This window comes from Apostichopus japonicus, chromosome 4 (genome assembly GCF_037975245.1).
Source record: "Apostichopus japonicus isolate 1M-3 chromosome 4, ASM3797524v1, whole genome shotgun sequence".
In the NCBI taxonomy this organism is placed as follows: domain Eukaryota; kingdom Metazoa; phylum Echinodermata; class Holothuroidea; order Aspidochirotida; family Stichopodidae; genus Apostichopus; species Apostichopus japonicus.
Genome location: NC_092564.1, coordinates 10,733,648 through 10,750,962, shown reverse-complemented (window position 1 = coordinate 10,750,962; position 17,315 = coordinate 10,733,648). Strand labels below are relative to the sequence as shown.

At 38.1% G+C, this 17,315-nt stretch overlaps 1 protein-coding gene across 5 annotated transcripts in view; it reads left to right on the top strand.

Annotated features, from left to right (window-relative positions):
* LOC139966417 (uncharacterized) overlaps positions 1-17,315 on the top strand; it is a 386,420-nt gene that overhangs the window by 171,455 nt on the left and 197,650 nt on the right. Inside the window, exons 5-10 of one of the 5 annotated variants that reach the window (XR_011792603.1) lie at positions 296-384; positions 5,348-5,429; positions 5,984-6,222; positions 8,186-8,257; positions 11,246-11,390; positions 13,201-13,327. The exons of the other annotated variants lie outside the window; for them this stretch is intronic. The gene's annotated coding sequence lies outside the window, so the exon portion shown is untranslated. The remainder of the gene's footprint in view (positions 1-295; positions 385-5,347; positions 5,430-5,983; positions 6,223-8,185; positions 8,258-11,245; positions 11,391-13,200; positions 13,328-17,315) is intronic. 5 annotated transcript variants of the gene reach the window in all.

The window sequence follows — 17,315 nt, the reverse complement described above, 5'->3', positions numbered from 1 at the left end:
CCTTAAAATATACCAATTTTCCAGTGACCTATTCACTAGTTTTGTTTGTAAGCATTTATTGGAAGTCTAAGCAGTTGAATAGCTGCACATAGAATGATACAAGACAAGACTTACACCGAGAAACTAGTCAATATGATGGACTACCACTAGTTTGGACTGTTGTTTGAACAGCGCCCTCATTCTAGATCTGGTCACAGCTAATAGCTCTCCTGAGTATTTTTTGCGCCAAAATCTGACAAAATACCTTTGAAAAGCAGTGCCAAAGTAACAAGTAACTTTTTCTCTTTCACTTTAGAGCCACAGCTAAGGGCGCATGCTTACTGGATGCTGGGAGTGATAAAATTTTCAGAGGGAAGAAGGCCAACCAAGTTTCCACCAGAGGGGGTAAGTAGCACCAACTTGAGGGACTGTGCTTAAAACACATTGTGTGGACCCAAGAACAATTTAGACATTCAGTAAATGCCTGTCATGCTGATAGAATGACTTCTTATCACACTAGGGAATATGTCAATCATTGGGCTCTCACTTGTTTAAAGTTCAGTACTGTATTATTCATATAGACTGTACAACATGTGTGAGACACCATATGAAGATTCACCCAATAGACAGAGATACACAGAAATGATGTAAGTCACAACTTCTCAAACTATCATAAAAATGAGGTTTAATGTGGAGTTTAAATATCTCAGCTATTACTTAAGGTGGAATACTCCTATTAGCATCTATATCAACCTGCACAAGTGTTCTCCTTCAGGAAAAGTTCCAAAGAGCAACAGGAGAACATCTTTTTTTTTATCTTATCAATTAGGATCTGGTTTTCTTGGTTTGGCTGTTATGGAGTATGAATGGATGTACAAGTGGTACAAAGATTGGGTCAGTTGAGGCAAGTTTAGACCACTTTAGGCCTCCCTGGAGCAGCATATGAACATTGTTTACTGCTGAGTAAAGAGGTTTGTTTACAAGTGAGGAAAATTTCAAGCTCTCATAGCAAACAAAAAGTCTGCACAGTCATGATAAAGAAACTTGAGGTTCAAATGAATGTGATAAATTAATTAGAATAAACCAAAAGCAAATAGAATAAAGGGTAATTTAAACCAAGAAATACTGCACGACGCAACTCACATGCATACCTGTGAATGTTACCCACGCTCGACGACACATACAACACTGACACGCAACTGGAAACACAGCATCACACACATTAAAACAATCAAAGACCATTAACAGGGTGTACTGCTGAGTTTCTGGAGAAAGATTGTAAAACAAACCACCTGCTGCTGAAGAAACAAAGTCTAAACATTCAAGAGTTCTGCTGCCTCCATTGGTCTTTATTATAACTTTCTGTCAAATATCATTGGAGATATGGATATTTTGGCTTCCAGATTAAAGGTACAAAGCCAACATGTCTGGGAGGTAAATGCTCCTAAAAAGGTCAATGCCTGTTCACTGATGCACATATTATATGACATCACGGTCACGCCAATACATGTGTCCAAATGCTTCAAAGCATGCCTTTTCTTTCATTGTTGATGTTGGATCTGGAAAATAACCATTTCATCCTTAATTAAAAGTCTTGAATTTTAGTATATCAACACTGAGGGAACCCTGAAGGACTGATAATCCAACACAATCGTAGAATAGAAAAGGTGAGGGATTTCTCAACCAAGGCTTCCTATACAATTGAGTTTTCTCCTGGCATCTTGAATCCAGTGTAATGACCATTGGCTGGAAACTCACTTCTGATTCTTTGGACTGCACATGATGGTAGCACAACCCTGACGTGTCTTGCTAGGAACCCCCAGCACCTTTGAACCTGTTGACCGTAGGCTATTTATCTGTACTGTACTGCCTAAAAAAAAATGTTGAAAGTTCAAAATGTATTAATGTTGGCCCATGATGTCCACAATAACAAGCAGTGATACAATGTACAGTTATGGTTACATTTGTTGTGAATTTACACCTTCCATATTTCATGAAACATTCTTTTATTCAGACAATTGATTTGCAAAACTCCAGGCCTAAGTACTAGCCTAGTAATAATGAGTATAAAATGACACATATGCCTACCTAACATGGCTGCATAATGCAGCTTACGTCCCGAGCCAAACTTTCAGTATGCAACCAACACTACTACTACTAGTAGTACTACGCACCATACTGTACATGTATGAATACATAGCCAACACACAGTACATATGGGTTGTAAGGATTCTATGGTTGTAAGTCACAGTAACACAACTCACAATATGGTTAAGGCAGTTCCGCGAATTCCAACCACACATGCACAAAATGGACTGGATTTTGTTTGCTTCATTACTAAATTCTTACCACGTTGTATGCTCCTTGCAATAGTTCCGAACAGGTTTCTTCTTCGATATGTTGTGGAGCTTCAATTTCGGCTCATTTGACAGGCTCGAACTGATACGGTTCTATATCCTAACAGTAACACCTCAGGTCCACCCTCAACATTTGGTTCAATATTGGCATGATCATCGCCTTCACTCTCTGCTTCGAATATTAGAAAGGGCACTCTATTTCTAGTACAATTTCACTGCCTGGTGAAGAACCACTATCACTTTGAACTTCGGTTGCCACATTTGGTTCTAAATCTGACATTCCACGGGAAATTTAGATTTGATTTCGCGCTGACTTGTTAGTGATTGTTTTGTGTATTTATGTACACTTGTCGGTGTAGGTATGATGTTCGGAGGAAACAGCGAGAGCAAAGCGTGTTCCTAAAATGCTGTCACATTAGGTCATGAGATTACGAAAAAAATTTTGGAAGGGAAAAATCAAGTTTTTAACTGGCAGAATTGTTGATATATGTTCTAGAGAACATGCTTAGATGGATCCCAAAAATACAGGATGTTGAAATTTTCATGTCGTGGCCATAATAAGTAAAAATTTGAAAATTGCCATTTTAGACTCTATGAGCCTTAAGTATACCTAAAGGGGTATTGGTTATGATATGTAATCACAGAATATGACAAAAACGTCTCATCATTTTACGCTTGAGTGATTTGGGGGCAAATTTTGTGAAAAATCACCAAAATTTCGCAATGTGGCACGAGATTGACACGGAAGTAACAACCCATTGGTACACCATGTGCCCCAAAATGCACTGACGAAGTAATAATTAGACTGGAAGAACATGTTCATGGCCTGTAGAGACCACTGTACTACCTGTGTCTGTTGTTTTGATCTGTGTGTTATTGAAATGTGTAGTAGTACAGTAACGGATGGTATAAGGAGCCACTAATTTCAATGTTAAGCTATAGAACAAGTAAAACCTGAGGAACTGAAGTTGTACATCTGGTAAGTAGTCTACTTTTATACAGTGTAGTGCTGATAGTCGTGATCGATTAATCACCAGTAGTCGCGATTACACTTTGGAAGTTTGATTAATCACTCTCAAAACCTAAGTTGCGATTACTGGACTAAAGCTAGCACTACACACAATCTGCTATTGAAAAATAGCCTAACCTATCAAAAACAACACTTAAGCAGTTTGTCAGCAAATATCGCAAACACAGGTTCTTACAATGCTACACTAGAACTGTGCTGTGTTAAAAATCAGTAAGCACCTGTTCAGGTTAGATTCATGCGTTTACTTGTTAGTAGTACAGTACGATTGTTCTGCAGTGCAACATTTAGTCCTAGCAATGTTTCATCATTGCGCATAATTGCAAATTCCCAAATTTATTAATCTTTAATGATTGCCATAGAATTTGTAATTTCTTCAAACATGCATGTTTACAGTTTCTGGCCAGTGGTTCACATGTATCATATGTCTGATAGAGTGTGTCGATTGCGGTGAAGTTTCATTTCAATGTGTCATAATATGTGCGTGCTATCACGCTAGGCTAAAGCCTAGCCTAGAAGGTGAACGTCCTTCTACACAAAACTCTTGCATAGTAATAATCACACCGCTACAGGGTGTTGCAGCTATTCATTTTTTTGCTGTCATTAGTGCTAGTAGTTGTAGTAGCCTTGTAGATCCATTCCAAAGTTTTTGATTTACTTTGGAGGATTTTAAGAAATGTTGAATATTGAAATTTGTTGACAGTTTTTGTTTGGTAGATGTTTTAACATGAATTAGACATCACACATTAAGACTTGAAAGAACAAATACGGACAGTGCACCATGGAGAAAGATTTGTTTGACTGTATTTCTGCAATGTAGAAATGACAGTGATGATGCCATAACTGTAACCGAGTATCGCGAGAAGAGCTATGCGATTAATCAACTACAAAAGTAAGAGTCGACTATCAGCACTAATACTGTGTACCTAGCAGAGCAAAAAGCGACAGTCAGAATTTAAATGCATACATTACACGTAATATATATGGTGTAAGAATCAGTTTTATTGAGACCCAGACTGCAATCAGAATAAGGATAGGCCTGTATACAGTAACACATTTGTAACTGGAAAGCTCACACCTTCACAATGTCAGACTAAGATTGGATGGCATGGGCTGATGAAATAAATGCAAAAGTGGCAAAATATACATCAGCCCCAGCAAGTTACACAAAGGGATGCAGGATGTGGACAGGTGCCTACACCATCAGTATGCCAGGGGCACCAGCATATGGCATTATCCGCACAATGCTATCCCTGGCAGCTAAGAGAGAGCCACATTCCAGCATCTGCTCTTCAAAGTATTGTGCAAAGAAATTAATTTTTAAGTACCAAATCATTTCACATCTCCCACATATGCCACAACAGCCTATGTGTGGAGGTGTCACATCCATTGCTTGTGTCTCTGTGAGCCATCATAGCACTGTGACAGGCCCTTAATAAGACTTGCAAATTTACTAACCTGTTTACTGTAGATTTCGTCATATATCAGAGGAGAGTACTACTTTAGTCAGTGCTCTGTAGAGAGACCTGTTTAGGTGTACTACATCAGAATGATAAGCTGCAGCCATTGTTCTACTGGACCCATTACATGCCTTGCCATCAGCATCAGTTGTGAGGTACATGACCGTACCCATTCTTCATAATAATAATCAGTTTTTTTATCCTCAAATTTCAACAAAATTCCAGTGACCTATTCACTACTTTGTTTGTATACAAATGCTTAAATGGTTATAAGCATTTATTGGAAGTCTAAGCAGTTGAATAGCTGCACATAGAATGATACAAGACAAGACTTACACTGCCTGAGAAACTAGTCAATATGATCTACTACAACGATTTAGGAATGTTGCTTGAACAGCGCCCTCATTCTAGATCTGGTCACAGCTAGTACATAGCTCCCCTGAGTAGTTTTCGCAACAAAATCTGACAAAATACCTTTGAAAAGCAATGCCAAAGTAACAAGTAACTTTTCTCTTTCATTTTAGGGCCAGAGTTTACTCGATACAGGGAGTGATCACATTTTCACAGGGAAGAAGGCCAACTTGCGTCAAGTTTCCACCAGAGGGGGTAAGTAGCACCAACTGAGGGACTGTGCTTAAAACACATTCTGTGGACCCAAGCACAATTTAGACATGCAGTAGATGCCAGCCATGCTGATGGAATGACTTCAAATCACACTAGGGAATATGTCAACCATTGGGAACTCACTTGTTTAAAGTTCAGTACTGTATTATTCATATAGACTGTACAACATGTGTGAGACACCATATGAAGATTCACACAATAGACAGGGATAAAAAACTATATAGGTCATTACTTCTGAAACTATCATAAAAAGAGGTTTAAAGTGGATTTTAGAAATGTCAACTGTTACTTAAGCTGGCATACTCCTATTAGCTTCTATATCAATCCGCACCAAGTGTGCTTCTTCAGAAAAAGTGCCAAAAAGCAACAGGAGACATCTTTTTTGATATGTCATCTATCACTGGACTGGTTTATGTTTTTAGTTCTACCATGTAGCTTGTACTCTCTCTGTCTCTGAGTTGTGCTCTCCTCCTTCTGTATGCTCTGTCTCTCTTATATAGTCTATCATACTGTTGTTTCCTTTGCATCTGTTTCAGAGTCTGAATACATGGACTATTTGAGCTCACCTCTAATCCTGCAGCTTCCATCTTCCTGGCTATGGACTCTTCAGGCCCTTTATTTGTAATGTTTGTGGTCCCTGTACTGACTGTTGCGTGAAATGTTTGTGCTATGTTTTGGATTGGAAACTTGAAAGCATTGTTAACTACCTCTGCTTTTTGAGTGGAAGTCTGAAACTGAGTGGACCATAAACGTTTGCTGCCGGTGGGTGTCTCAGGTATTTCATTTACAGTACTGATTTCGCTGAACTCCCGTTGAAATTTGTTAAAAGGAAAATAAACAAATTTCTTCGTTTTTTATCGAAATTTGCCGATTTTTATCGAAATTCCACAAATTTTAACGATTGGTGATCTCAGTCATTTCCTACGTGGAATTTTCAACGATGCATTGAAATTCTTTTTGAAACGAAATAGAAGATCAATATGTGGTAAAGCGAAACGTCGGAAAACGCGTAACTTCGTTTATTAGTATCAATTAGACTTTGGTACAGTCGTTTGAAAGCAAGAATATTTACAAAAGCATTCTCAGGCTTGCATGAGTAGTAACACTCAAAGAAACATGTAGTAAAACTGATGGGGGACGTTTTCTGACTGAACCCCAAACACAGTGACATAAGTCTTAACTTTGCCAGGCTATCTTGGAGGTTGCAGTACAAGCTATGTACCACGAGGCACCCTTCCAGATAAGTTGGAGTGCTGTTTAACCATTAAAATAACAATGAATGGACATAAATAAACTTGATTTACTTGCAGATTGCGAAAATAGTTATTCTTAAGAGATGTAAATTTGGTTTTTTATTAGAGTTGAAGTATGAAACTTTGTTTCCGAGCGAAAACATGTTACTTGAAGCAAAATAAAGATGCCCCGCCCATTCTGCTAGAACGTTTCCATTTTTCAAAAATGCGTTTTCTCTTTTTATTTTTTTCTATTTTGTTTAATATAGATTTGGCATGAGACATGTTAATCAGGTTAACTTTGATGCAATAATTTTATACCAGAAGTGGAAAAACTTAACAGTTATTACTTTCATTTCGGATCATATCCGAACAAGATAACACACTAAGGGTGTGACCGTTTAAACGATTAACTGTTTAACCGGCCGCAAATGCACTATCCGTTTAGAAAATCACAAACCGTATAAACGGAAAGTTGAAAAAAAAAAATCAAATACATTTTAAACATGAAAATTATTTAAAAATATGTAAAGAACTGAGTAATGTACTGCAAACTTTCAATAACAAACAGAAAAACGATGTTTTAGGCATGAATAATGTGTTCAATATAACTATAGTCACAAGCTCATGATAGTGTCGTCAATTCGTTTTCTCAGTTTATATTTGCGACATATATCACCCCTTTACACCAATCAATGGCATGGTGAAATACCATGTGAAAATATGTTGATGCCAAAAGACGCAAATGGTCGTTCTAGAAAGTATCTTAATAACATTAACAACACGGCCAGTTGGCTCTCTCAGGTCCGCACGTATACAGCCATTTTTTCACACATGGTATTATACTGTGCATGCATTGCGGGCCGGATTGCGGCAAACATAAAAGAAAATGAATGAAAATGATAAACCTTACGATATTTTTCACAAATATTGATGCTTAGATAAGTGCTTCCTCACAATCAACGAGCCGCCCCAAAATTCGCTCCGCTTACGTAAAACTTCTATATATATATAACACATGGAAAAAATTTGAGTTTTTACACACATAATTCCCACTGACATTGGTCATAGAACATAAGTAGGTCATTGACATTTGAACTTGCCCAAGTTCATGGCACAATGGGAACGACACAACACATTGAACATGATGTTACATTCTTCTGCCATCGGGACGCCGAGTGTAAATTTTGGTGTAATATGCAAATTATGAATGGTACTGCGCTGCGCGGTTAAAATTTAACCTATTGCAACATCAATTTTGGGAAGCTGTTGTTGAAACTTTTGTATCAAATGTAAAGTACTGTATCATGTATGTGACACAAGAGAAAGAAAATGAAATCGGAGGCTGCTACAACCCATCGCAAAACACGTGCGTGCGTAATTTGTTTTCTAAACATGACTTTTAATGAGTAAGCAGGAAAGGTGGGTAAGTTTGCTAAGTTAGGCAAGTTTTTGTTTAAAATCTTGTGATAGATAGACAAATATATTGTTTTTTTTCTTCAAAAGTTACGATGTTACGATGTTAAGTTATATAAATTCAGTGATCTGAACTTCTGAAGACCACGATATACTGATCAGGTGTGTTATTCTTTTCATCAATTATTACACGTAATGTTCGCATTATTATTGGGCCTAATTAGTAATTAACATACATTGATCGTTGTCTTGTTGCCTGAATTGCTACTTTTTTGAGAAAAAAAACCCCTTAATTATTGTACTCATAATGTCCTATTTTCATTAAAAGTTGAGTGACATTACGTCGAAAAAGCCGCAATCGGGAAACAGCGTTTAAAAGTTTAACCTACCGGCAGGTTATACGGTTAAATGGTTAGTGAAATATCTGTTAGGTCACACCCTTATAACACACAAAAAAAAACGACTTTATTGAATGAAAATATACTGAAAACCATATCGCAAAAACACAAAATCGCCTATAACTCGAAAACGGAAGGAGATATCGACTTTTGTCAGCTGTGTAGGGATTTCCTAAACCGAATTTTGATGCGCTCTATCCACCTGTGTCATTTATGAGCTTCTCTGATGTTAGCTGCAGTACGTAATTTCTCTATACCAGTTCCGCAACATTTATTTACGCAGTAAACATTGTTCATTATGTTTTCTTTCACAACGAATATTCAAAGTTGTGCTCCACACGCTTCACAGATATTGTTTTATGTCGTTCATTTTCAATTCTAGTTTAAAATTACATTTTCGAACGATGCATTGCATGCCTTGTCAAACATTCCTGATTAGTAAAACTTAGGAAGGATATTTGATTGATATGATTTTATGAGCTGTTCCACTTGAAAAATGATGATAAAATCGAAAAACAAAACATTTACTTCTCATGTGACGCATACCGGGAGACCCATAAAAACCCCCTTCTCATTAAATTAAATTTACATGCCGTCAGGCCAGTTGAAAGCCCTCCCCAGTAATGCTCGATCAGCTCTTCCCAATATACAATACTCAAATAAGCAATGAAAATATATTCATTTTCCACAGGTTTCTCCCCAACTTGGGCCCAAGCCACTGCTTTATTTTCTTAGTAGTCATGGAAACAATTGTTTGCAACTCTTTTGCTGGCCAGGTGTTTTCAAGTTTTATTAAAAGCACAACTTCTGATTGGTTTACTCAAGATAAACTTGCTATCCCTGCTGGATTGTTCTACTTATATATATATATATATGAATGAATATTTGGTTTTCAATTAACTTAGTTACAGGTAACATCCATTCCATTATGAACAGTAGGGGCAAAATAATGTTTGCTTCTAGAGTAAGCCAGCTTAAGGTTCTGCAATGCTAAACCCCCCACGAAGATAAATACTATGCTAATTAACAGATGGTAGGCGTGAATTTGACAAAGCCAGGTTTATGATTGGACTAGGCCTCTCAAAAATGTTTGGTCGCTGGGGATATCCAGGGTAGGGAATGCACATGTAAGCAGCATACTGTAGGTGGCCCAGACCCAGGCTGCGACCTTAATTACCAGGGCAGTCCATCTGCATTCGCGGGCAACTTACAGTAGCTGGGTTAGGGGGAAAGTAACAGGATGTTTTTTATTTTGTGTGCATTGAAGCCGGGGGGAGATTTTTTGGTTTGAAAGTGAGTGCGGTAAACGGTACTGTAGTACGTCAAGTAACACAGGAATTTATTGGAAAAAAAATTCTCTTTGATATCCAGCTACGACTGTTTCATTGTGTAAATTTTTTTTTTATTTCTTGTTTTTCTGAAGCTGCGTTCATTGGTGAGTTACTTAAACTTATCTTAGTTTAATACTAGCCTATAACTTAAGTACTTGTTACGATCGACCAAGACCAGTTTTTATTATCCTAGCCAAATAATTTTTCAAACACCTAGTACAGAACTTACTCTGTCTTATATACAATCAAACTTTTGCAACGTTTGTAATATTCCTCGGCCACTTCTGGTATAGTCTGAAAACGGCTGTAGTTACACTAAGGATTCAACGTAGGTCACAACTTTGATATGTCTAGAATTGCCTTTGCCGTTGTTGATCCCGATAACTTTCGTGGAAGTTTCGTTGAAACTACGTTGACAACCGTGCCCGCAGTAGTCTAAATCTTAATGAAATTATTTGTTTTTTATCGATTTTCAACTTTTTTTATCGATTTTCAACTTTTTTTATCGATCGTTGATTTTTTTTCAACGGGAGTTAAGCGAAATCAGTACTGTAGTTGTGTGCTGTCAGTGTGGGATATTAGCAGAGATCTCTTTGTAGCATTTGGCATGAATGGAAATGTGTACTTCCTGCCCCTCTTGCATACAAATGAATGCTTTGGGCAATGTGAATGATTTCCAATGTAGCACTTTGCAAGGCAGTCTTAACATGTTGATAAAGCCTTCACAACTTTGCAGTGGTCGTATTTGAGGGCTTTAATTCCTGCAAGTAGTCACCTCTGCCAGTACAAGGCAGGTCAAGTCCTCTGCAATGCACTTTTGTATCAAGTGCTTCCTAGTCACAGTTTGTGCAGGTAACATATCAGAGGAGAGTACTGCTTTAGCCAGTGCCCTGCGGAGTGACTTGAGTAGGTGAACTTGGTCTAACAGCATATGGTTCTCTGTTTCAAAATGAGTAGCTGCAGCCATTGTACCAGTGAACCCTTTACATGCCTTGCCATCAGCATCAGTTGTTAGGCACTTCTCCTTTAGTGGGTTCTTACCAGTAAGTAATATGGATGCACAAATCTTTCCACCATTCTGTTCATCTTTGACATTGGCATCTTTACTGAACAGCCCTCATTGCCTGGAAATTGCAACTTGTAACCCCTTCTTCTATTCATTTCACCAATTAAGTTACAGTTGTTACTGTGATTGTAATCAAAATTAAATTTATCCATGGTGACATTCTCAACAATTACATCTCTGTATTGGCTTGCACGAACAAATGGAGTCTTACTTTTTGCATTACGCAGACAGGTATGATATTGACGATCATATTCTGCAAAAATTGGAGAGTCTTTTGAGAGGCCATGCAGTTGCAGTGTCTTCTTTATACACCCCTTTTCTGACATATCATTTTCATTCATTTCTTCTATTGCAGGTCCAAACTGGTTGGCTGACTTTTGTAGTGTTCTGACAGCGGGACTGGGAAGAGAGATGCTGCTGAGCAATCTATGAGCTGCACTTGAACTGATCTACATCTGATGCAAGCCGTGCAATGTTTAGTTCTGTGGGATTCTTGCCAGGTTTGCTTCTTGGTTTAAACCTTTGTAGATGGGCAAGAGCTTACAGTACCTTTGTATCTTCAGAGAATGCATCCAAACACAACCTTTGAGCCAAGTCCCACAAATTCTTCATATCTAAGTTTGCAAGAGGAATAGGTGCCACATCAGAAGGGGTAGGCATGTCACCAGTGCGGTTGGCATCAGCTGTACGAGCTGTAAAACCGAACCTGTTACCTGGCTTCAATGTTGTTGCACGCCTACCAAACATATCTTTCCTTTTACCCATTAAAATATAACAATTTTCTAGTGACCTATTCAGTGGCGTCTTTCGCGACTGACTGCACTTTTGTTCTGAACTTTTTTTCGATACATTTGTCTCCACTGGCGCTCACTTCACAAAGTTATTAGCCTCCCCAACCAAATGTTTTTTACCTACTGAAAGAAAGATAATTTGCAATGTGTTTTTCAATGGTTAAACTGATATTATTATTACCATAAATATTGTATTGACTTCCCCAATAATTCTAACCAATATGGAAAGGTAATAACACAGCATATGATTGCATGTTATTGGCATGCGATGTAAAAACCGGTGCATGACTATATGATATGCACATTGACATGTGTAACACGCGAAACATGAACAATTTTGGCTATATATTTCCCAAATCAGCCCCCCCAAATCATATTGAGCCCTACGCCTATGACGGTAGTTCTATTAGGCATTTTTGTGGAGTATTCAAAATCATACCAAGTTTTGTGTGGTGGAGTATAAGAATCGCGAGATACAATTTATGAAAGTGGCAAGACAAACGTGGTATATATGACTGATTAAAGGCCAATTTTGACCGAAATTTTTCAATTTTTAGGTCATTCACAATCACAGGAATATATGAATAGGCCTAGATAAACTGTAGTGCGACAGTCGGAAATTCCAACTGTCGCACTCCAATTTTCCAACTATCGTCAGTTTTATCAAGTTCGGGGGTGAGACACCCCCCCCCCCCCCCTCTAGCCACGTCCCTGGGTGTAAGTCACAACTTCTCAAACAATCATTAAAAGAGGTTTAATGTGGAGTCTAAAAAATTTCAATTGTTAGTTAAGATGGCATAATCCTATTAGCATTTACATCAATCCACCACAAGTGTTCTCATTCAGAAAAAGCAACAGGAGAACAACTTTCTTGATATGTTATCAATTAGGGTCTGGTGTTTTCTTGGCAGAGATGTTAAGGAGCATGAAAGAGAGTACAAGTGATACAAAAATTTGGTCAGTTGAGGTAAGTTTAGACCAATTTAGGCCTCCCTGGAACAGCATACAAAAATTGATTTCTGCTGAGTAAAGAGGTTTGTTTACAAGTGAGGAAAACTTCAGTCTCTCATAGTAAACAAGCAACCTGCATGGTTATGATATAGAAAATTGAGGGTGCTATGAATGGCCAACTTGTCAGCTATCCAGTTATTGGTTGCATTAAGCTTGTGAGAGCTAAATAGATTAAGGGATCACATTACTTTTTGATTTAGCGTGTATTGGGGCATTTAATAGGTGTATACTACCACAGACCCTTTATTCATGCCGACTAGTATTCAGCAATTGGTTGAGCAATATTGTGTGTCTATGTGTAGGACATTTTATTTGACCGCATAAGAATCATAAACATTTTCAGAAGTCCAACACCTGTTAACAAACAATTTAATAACTTGTTAGTACTTTTATTTTACCATCATTTGGTCAGCATAGAATGCCATTAGTTGAATCACAGAAACTATATTTGATAAGTTGAAACTATGAACAATCAACAGTGTATTTTGTTTGTTTTCTATCAAAATAGGAATTAATGGCCAAAGAAGTTCAAAATTCCAAGGCTGCTAGTAGTGCTTGAGGGAAGACTAACAGCAGAAAGAATACCTAATGACAGAGAAAGAAGACATATTATACAGACACTGTGTGACTACATGGTAGGATATACATGGCTAAAATAGGTAAACAGTTTAATACTGTAAACTCACACTATATCATTGCCAAACAGCTCTAATAATCACAAGGAGCGATTTAATGCTGCAACGTTACGCTGGATTAACTATCTCAAGACCGGACTTGCATTCGACAGATACTAATAGTGGGCCCAACTTACAATAAAGTGAGCCTAACAAGTAACTTTGAAACAATTCTTAAGTTCAGGCTCAACCTTGAAACTAATTTTTCCCGATGACCTTCAAAACTTGTTTTGTGACAAGCTCTGCTAACCTTTCAACCAGAGACAAAAAAAATCATATTTGCTCACGCTCGAAATGATGCTGATTTAATACTTGCGCGCAGATTCCTCAACATCATGTGTATTTTCTGCGTTACTAGCGGGGCCCTATGTGGGTGAAAGTTATTTGTATGTGCTTCCTCGTGCACTGCTGACAGCCGCCCCGTTCATACATTTGTATACTCCCACCTACGAAAACCAGTGTCTAATATTTATAATATATATATGTTTATGAGCTTGCCGAACGTTACAACATCATACAGAAAGCGATGCCGGACAAAAATATATTTTTAATGATTATAGTAACATATACATTAGTTACTATTTATAAATATATGATATGCAAATATGTCATGCATAACCTATATACACGAGGTGTATGAGTAATCTGAATATAATACGGCATTACTTGTATATATATATATATATATATATATATATATATATATATATATATTGTAATAAACATTAACTATTTTGAGTCCATTGCTGCTCGGAGTTCAGCGATCGCCAGGCCTACTGATCCGTAATAAAGTATGGGTTGCTATTCCACGAACTACCATTTGGGTTTGACACGGCTGGGTGGTTTCCTTTTGTGTCTGTTGCCATGTCTACAGGTAGAGATGCGCTCGCTTCTCTAGTTGAGCGTGTTGCATTTGAGGGTGGTAATTTGGAGCTTTTCTTTGCAAAGATTGCATAGACCAGACTGCCGCTTGTGCGTCTGGACTGTGACACAATTTGCCAGTGTATTGAATATTCAGCTTTTTTCTCCTTGAGTTGCCAGATGTGTTCAGAGAGTTCCGTTTCTTTCTTATATCGGTCATGTTGGAATGATTTGGTGTGGTTGTTGTATCTCTTCTTAAATTCTCCGCTCGCGAGGCCTATGTATGACGCGTTGTCGGTTCCTGACGTGACGGTGGCTTTGTAAATGACGTCATTAACAAGCAGTTGCCGCGAAGTGAGCAACTGTCTACTTCTCGGCAGTTGCATGCCTTTTCCTGGGGGGGTTGGCTCGTTTCTTTCATGACCTTTGAGTTGTGTGACTTGATGATCTGTTGTATGTTTCTCATACAGCTGTAACTTTATTTTGACTGTTGATCAGTTGAAGATTTTGTGTAGCTTGTTGGTCTGTGGGAATTGCTTGTCGATGAGTTTTAGGAAGTCCGCTGCAAAGTTGGTCTTTACGTTTTTGCTGTATGTGGGGTTGTACCATGTGATTTTTCTTGACCTGCGTTTCTTGTTCTGTTTGGTGTTTTTGTTTTCCTTGTTTTGGTATTTGATAGTATAGTTGTATCCAGCTGACCGGAGGGCATGATTGTAGGTGGGTGCTGCTTTCTTGAATGTGTCCTGGTTAGATGATAGACCAGAAACTGTTCTTTCGATGGCTGGCGGTATGTTCTTTATTATTGCGGGCGGGTGGTTCGAGTGTTGGCTTATGTAGATTGGTTCGTTGTTTGGTTTTCTGTAGGGCTGGTACTCGCTGGTATTCATGTTCAAAGTGACGTCAAGGAAGTTGACTGTTTTCAAGTTCGTTTGGACAGTGATTTTTAGTCCACATGTATGAACGGTCTTGATTAGGGCTTTTCGTATTCTGTCTGCTTTGCTGCCTGAGCATGACCTCATTACTGGTATCCCATCGTCCCTGTATAGTCCCAAACCAGTGATATCAGGGTTTTTCTCCAGTTGGTTCAAAATGAATAGTCCCACCAATTTACAAACTTCCGCTTTGTCAAATGCACCCATTGAGACGTGGAATTGGTTACCTGTGTCTCTCTTCTCTTTTGCCCTTGTGATCGTGAAGGAGAGATCGCCTTGCGTGCATGATAGTCTTGTATTCAGTACCACTGATTCTGGTGTATGCTTTGGCCCATGCTAGACATTTGTGTATGAGATCCTTGCTTATTGCAGGGTAAAAATCAACAATATCGAAGACCAGAAAGGTGAGACTGCTCTTTTCCTGTATATTTTTAATCCATTCCAGTACGCTTGTGGTATGTTTGCATTTATGTGGTCAAGCATGGCCTTGCTCACTCGTCCCATTTCAGGTTTTTTTTGTGTTTATTAGCCTGCATTTTGTGTTATCTTGAAAAATTTCTTTGTGGTCCTTGATTGTCACGAAAGCCGTTTTGGGTCCAGTTTTATTTATTCGGTTACCTATTTTTAGTTTGTCAGCTAGACTTGTGTATTCATTGTCTACTTCGGTGGCGGTGTTGCGGTCCGCATATTTGTATTTCTGAGATATGTTTACAGTTAGCAACCCACCATATTTGGCGGGGTCCATCTTGTACATGTTCCTGGTTTTGTCCGCCTCTACGAAGATTTCTTTAGAGGATGTGATGTTTTCTATGTCCTTCTTGAGGTTGGACAGGAACTTCTCCGTCACTTCCTTGAACTTAATGTTCTCGACCATTCCCAGCATATCGGACTCGAATGAGACCAACTCCAGGATTTGTGGTGGGACGCATCTCGATTTTAGCCCGTATGCATCGGTGGTGGCGGTGTTGTCCTCGTCACGGCTGGTGTCACTCGTTTCCGCATCGGTGTCAGTGTCGGCCAGGATAAATAATGCTCTCCATCGCATCCGTTTATCGGCTTCTCTGTCATCTCTAGCAGTCTTTTCAAGTATTCTCTAGTTGATGGCAAAGGAATGTTCTTGCCCGAGTAGTTCATGTTGTATCGTTCCATACTAAGCTGTAAAAGCATGTACTGCTGTTAGTAAGTAGAGGCTCAACCAAGGTTCAGGAGCCAAACTATAAAATATAGCTAAAATACTATCAACGTTGAGAGGGCTCAATACCGAAGTAGAGCATGATATATATATATTGATATATATATATTGTAAAAAACATTAAATTATTAAGAGTCCATTGCTAATCAGAGTTTCACTCTTGTACAAGTGGTTGTACAGCAATCGTCAGGCGTACTGATCTGTAATAAAGTATGGGTCGCTATTCCACGAACTACCATACATATATATATATATATATATATATATATATATAAATATATATATATATATATATATATATATATATATAAATATATATATATATATATATATATATTTATATATATACATATATATATTTATATATATATTTATATATATACATATATATATATATTTATATATATATATATATATATATATATATATATATATATATATATATATATATGTACAGGGTTCTGCCGCTGCCGGTCGGGCCCGACCAACACGCTGAACACGCCACAATCTGCCTAAGTGACTTTTCCGACCGGCACTTATTTTCGATAGGAACTCCAAAAAACAGCTCCATAGCCGGAGGGTCGAACGTACAGTAACACTGCAGTAATAAACGCTGTTCAAAGGTTCACTGCATGATATCGCGCAGTTGATCGGACTTTATTTGTACCTGAAATTACACTCAGATTTTGTATTCACTACTCGATACATGAGAAGCAGTGTTAGTCGCTCAGTGTGTATATCATAACTGTCGTAAGTAACTGTCCCATCTAAAATTATCATCTCAGCCTGAATGATTTATTTAATAGGCACCACCGGCTGGTCTGTACTCTGGTGCTCCAGATTTTTGTCCTAACTTTTTTCATTAATTATGAAAAATTCCAGACATAAGATCTCATTTCAAAGCTGTCTACATGTGGCTCAGAATACTCGGGAAGGGCCGTTCCGGCCATCTGTGGGTTTCCAA